Consider the following 5,757-nt stretch of genomic DNA (forward strand, 5'->3'; position numbering starts at 1 on the left):
TTCGCGGACGGAGAGAATAATTGAGAATATTGAAAGTAATTTTGTTTAGTTTATTTGAGTAATCCTTTGGAGTGAGATGATTAATAAATAATGAAGTGGGGATGATGTATGATTTTTCTTGGAACTAGTGTCGTTACCCATGCGATGCATGGGCAAAATGATTTTCACGTATTGATCATTCTTAACAAACCAACATAAACAATATGAATATATGAATTCTGCATATAAAATGTATATATAATAACCTCGTACATTATTTAAGCTAGCATGACAATTATTCAAAGTATATATGTATCTTTTCGCAAGTGTATTGAGTTCTTTTCGTCCCAATTAAGATGACTCGTTTTCCCTCCGTCCCACCAAAGATGACTCAATTATTCAAAGACTAATTAATATACTCCATCCGTCCCACTAAAGATGACTCATTACTAAGATTCTCGTGTCACCCAAGGAAGAAGTAATCTTCCTTGGAACAGAGGAGAACAGAGGAAGTACTATAAGTCCGTCATTGTACTTCAAATATGCAAAATGTATAGATTCAATTGATAAAATTGAAATAGTTTCAAATTATAAAACAATTCAAAAACAATAATTTTTATGCTTTCAATAGTAAACTCAAATCATTTAATGGCTAAATTAGTTTTAAGAGTAGTAGTACTCCCTCCGTCCCAAGGTAGTTGGGGCATTTCTTTTGAGCACGAGATTTAAGAAATTGATTTATTAAATGTTAAAGTGGAGAAAGGAAAATAAGAGAGAGAATAAACAATAAAGTAGAGAGAGTAAAATAAGAGAGGAAATAAAGTGTTAACCAAAAAGGAAATGACTCAACTACCTTGAGACAAACAAAAAAAGGAATACGAATCAACTACCTTGGAACGGAGGGGTATTATTTATGGAAGTAAACAATCCTAGTATATATACTAATTAATACTCCTATACTATTTGACTTTACATCAATTAAGAGTTAGTAGTATATAAAAGGCAAGTAAAAGAGTTTGAAAATTAATTTTATCTCACGACACACTCCACAGATTAAAATGGAAATACCAACACTTTGCAGTAGCTCTCCAAAGGAAGTAGGGTTGGATCAGTACGGTATATCGTACCGAAAATGCTATACTGTACATTGTACCAAAATATTGGTATAAAAAATTTTCATACTGTTATCGTATTAAAAGTTTTGGTATAACGAATTATGATATACCAAACTTTCAGTATAGTGATATCACTAACGTTACCGTATCAATATTTTGGTTTATCATGCCGAACTTCAGTATACCTTACCGGGACGGTATACTTAACTTCGGTAACTAAACCGTTATATCATACGATTTCGTATAACTTTATGCCGTAAAATATATAAATGATTAATAAATTATTAATGGATATATTAATCGTTTTAATCTAAAATATTATATTACTATATTATTATTTAATCGTTATATACGTTGTATACCGTTGATTCGATACGTATTGATTTCGATACATAATTTAGACTATCGGTAATATTAGTATACCAGTAATACTTGTTATACAGGTATTATTTTCAGTAATATTCGTTATATTCATTATACTTGGTAATATATACCGGTAAATTCGTTATATTCGTATATATCGGTAATATATCGTTATACCGGTATATACCAATAATATTTTTGGTATACCACGGTATACCGTGGAGTAAGAAAATTCATACCATTATCGTATTAAAAACTTACGGTATGGTATCGTACCGTACCAAAAATTATGGTATGCCGAAAATTCGATATTTTTTGTACGATACAATCGATATACCATTTTCGGTATTTATGCCCACCTCTAGGAAGGTTCAGGCATGCTGTTTTAAATATATACAGTAAGTATAAACTGTGATTATATGAAACAGATCCATTCAAATGATCTCTATTCCTCAAAGAATATCTAGGCGGTTTGATTTGCGGTGCCTTAAAATTTGTGTTGAAGATGATTATTCTTAAATGAAATTTGTATTGGAGATGATTTTTCCTAAATATCATGATTATCAATATATTTGCTAATTAATTAGCATTAGAATGAGTTCAATTCAAATCCAATTATTATCCATATGCACAATTTAAACCTAGCCTTGTAGACCATTACTCCTTCAGTTGCGGCTCGAGAGCAGGAAGCCCATCCTTTGAAGGTGGCCCAATAGGATCGTCCACCTCTTCTGCTTCATCATTCACGTTTGGTTGCGGCTCGGCAGCAAGAACTCATCCTCTGAAGGTGACCCAACAAGATCGCCCACGAGCGGAGATGCCTCCACCTACACAGCCATATGAGGAGAAGAAAAAACCAGTGAAGTTGCTGCGAAAGCATCTACAACCATTTCAGCTAGGGCTATGACACATTGAGTTAGAGTAGTTGTTTGCTCTTCAATTAGCTCCATCTCATATTTCATACTCCAAAGAATGCACGTCATGATTTTAGCAATTGAAGGGATTGGCAGCGGAAGAGTGCGTCAAAACGGATCATATAAAATTCTGATCTATTTAGCAGATTATTTAGATAAATTCTATTCGCGTAATTCTCACATGTATCATGCTCATAACTTGAATTTAAACATGCTTTAGCGCAATTAACACATGTTTGCTACAGAGTAAGCCAATTTACCTCGTTGATTCACTGAAGAATCGAAGATAGCTCGCACCTTCTCCACGTGAAGATCTTGAGTACTAAACCACGGATCTTCTGACTGGTTCCCGGACTGTAATCTGATATCAGTGTGGGCTGATCTCACCAGAGTACTAGGACTTAAATAAAGAAGACGGAATCTGCTCACGGAGGAGAACAAAAATTGTCCCTCTGCTTGGAGGAGAGGGAAACGAAAATTTTATAAAATAAATCTTGTCTTTTCTGTCTCATTTATTCTCCTATTTATATTAAGTCACATATTGGGGCCAGTCAGGGATCTATGGAAGAATTTGGATATGGCCTCCCCCAATTAGCTTTTTACTAATTAAATTGAACCCACAATTTAATATAAGCTTATATTGGAATATTACGAGCAGCCACTACAGAAGTAATATTGCACTGCCCATCCAAATCCGAAATTACAAGTATTCCGGGTTTCCATTTGTTTGTCATTTATTTCTCGTGCTTAAGATAGAAACATCCATTAATTAATTAATTAATGTCTGCTATGGACTTAATTAATTAATATATTATTAACACTAAGAGTGGACTTAACAAGAAACATTTATTCATTATTCATGGAGTAATCAAACTCCAACTAGTTAGGTTCCGAATAATAAAACCTTGTTTCGAGCTCCTCTTGTGGATGTTATCAAACGAGACTCACCTCGCGCATGATTCAACATATTAGCAATCCTAGCACCGCTAGATATTAATCATCACTACCCAATATAGCAGGATTCTTGGGTTGCGAAAAACCCGCACCATTTGATAAGTCAAAGTAGTGCATAATCAATACCGTATGCCCAATGCTAACGTACATTGATTAAGAAATTAATTATCAAGACCTTGTCTTTCAGTAGATAGCATAAAAACTCGTCTTGCTGTTAGATCCAATTCAGTGCTATACCACACCAATGTCATCTTATTTCAGTAAGGCTTAGAAATATGCAGACTGACACTGCAACCTTTCACGATAGGTAGTCTAGGCCTATCTAGGTTGTCAAATTTTTATTTTTCTTTATTCAGAACTGACCGTGTTACCCTAGAGTGGACGATGCCCACAACCGGTCTACTAAAATAAAGACTTAGTCTTTGTTACGTTGCTTATACATTTAATTATGCAATAAACATCCATTAAATGTAAAACATAACAACATTATGACAAAAATAATCTGTTGCATTTATTGGAAACTAAAATATAGAGTTTTACAGTATTCAATCACTCGAAAGGTGATTTCTAGTATACAAACCCTAACAATCTCCCACTTATACTCAAAATAACTTTCGAGTATACAAAATAATTGTGCACACGTCTAAAATTCTCCAACTTATGCTGAAAGCGAGTTGAGGTCTTGAATGAGTTGAACTCCCATCCCTTCAACATGGCCTTCGAACGGTTTCACCGCCAATGCCTTTGTAAAAGGATCTGCCAGGTTGTTCTCTAACGCAATCTTGACCACTTGTATGTCTCATCTCTGCACTATATCTCTAATGATATGATACTTCCTCTCTATGTGTTTGCTCGCTTTGTGAGCCCTTGGTTCTTTCGAGTTTGCCACAACACTAGAATTGTCACAATAAATGGTGATACTTTTGGGCAGATTCGTAACCACACCTAAATCCATAAGGAAGTTCTTGAACCATACAGCCTCTTTTGCAGCCTCCGAAGCGGCCACATACTCGGCTTCCATGGTCGAGTCTGCGATGCATTTCTGCTTCACACTCTTCCAAATTACGGCTCTACCTCCTAAAGTGAACACATATCCAGATTGGTCAGATTGAAAATCTGAGTCAGTATATCCCAAAGAATAGAGCTTGGCTGCATTGTAAACTAGAGTATAGTCCTTAGTCTATTTAAGGTACTTTAGTATGTTCTTTACGACAGTCCAATGTCCTTGGCCCGGATTCGACTGATATCTTGCCACCATGCCAACAGTGAACCAAATATCAGGCCTTGTACAAAGCATAGCATACATGAGACTTCTAACTGTCGAAGCATATGGAATCCTTCTCATCTCTTCTATCTTAGATGGCGTTTTGGGGCACATCTCTTGAGATAGATTGATGCCATGTCTAAAAGGTAAGAAACCTTTCTTGGCATCTTATATGCTAAAGCGACTAAGTACAGTATTGATGTAGGGTTCTTGAGATAAGCACAACATCCTCTTTTCACGATTCCTAAGAACCTTATTTCCGAGGATGTGTCCCGCGTCTCCCATATCCTTCATCTCGATCTGGTTCGACAACCAAGTTCGTACTGATGACAACATCTTTTTATTGTTTCCAATTAGAAGAATGTCATCTATATATAAAACTAAGAACACAACATTCCCCTTTTCAACCTTCTTATAAACACAGCTTTCATTTGGGCACTTTTCGAATCCAAACTTATTCACAGTCTGATCGAAACACTTATTCCATGATCTAGATGCTTGCTTGAAGCCATAAATGACCTTCTTAAGCTTCCAAACCATGTGTTACTTGCCCTTCATGGCATATCCTTCAGGTTGTTCAATGTAGATGGTCTCCTCAAGACTCCTGTTCAAGAACGCAGTCTTAACGTCCATCTGCCACACATCTCAATCCATGTAAGCTGCTATAAACAATAGTATCCAGATTTATTTGAGCATGGCCACCGGGGAGAAGGTCTCGTTGTAATCGACACCTTCCCTTTGGGTATACCCCTTGCCCACTAGTCTTGCCTTAAAGACTTTAACTCGTCCATCGGGTCCACATTTACGCTTGTATATCCACTTGCTCCCAATGGCAGTACAGCCTTGGGGTAGGACGGACAAATCGTAGACGCCTTTGTCTATCATAGATTGTAGTTCCGAATCCATTGCTTTCACTCATTCGCAATGATCGACATCTGCCTGCGCCTCTGCAAAGTTCCAGGGATCTAATACATTGCTGTCCGAGGAGTGATCCATAGATCCCCCCAAACCAATGTATTTATCGGGCTCATGAGAGACCCTCCCACTGCGGCGCGACACTACAATACTTGGAGTAGAAGATGAAATTTCAGGAATTGTTTGTACACTAGGTACGAGTTCTTGGTTAATGGAATTATTTCATAAGCTAAACAATCACATAGAGAGATGA

Source organism: Salvia splendens, chromosome 12, assembly GCF_004379255.2.
Source record: "Salvia splendens isolate huo1 chromosome 12, SspV2, whole genome shotgun sequence".
NCBI lineage: Eukaryota > Viridiplantae > Streptophyta > Magnoliopsida > Lamiales > Lamiaceae > Salvia > Salvia splendens.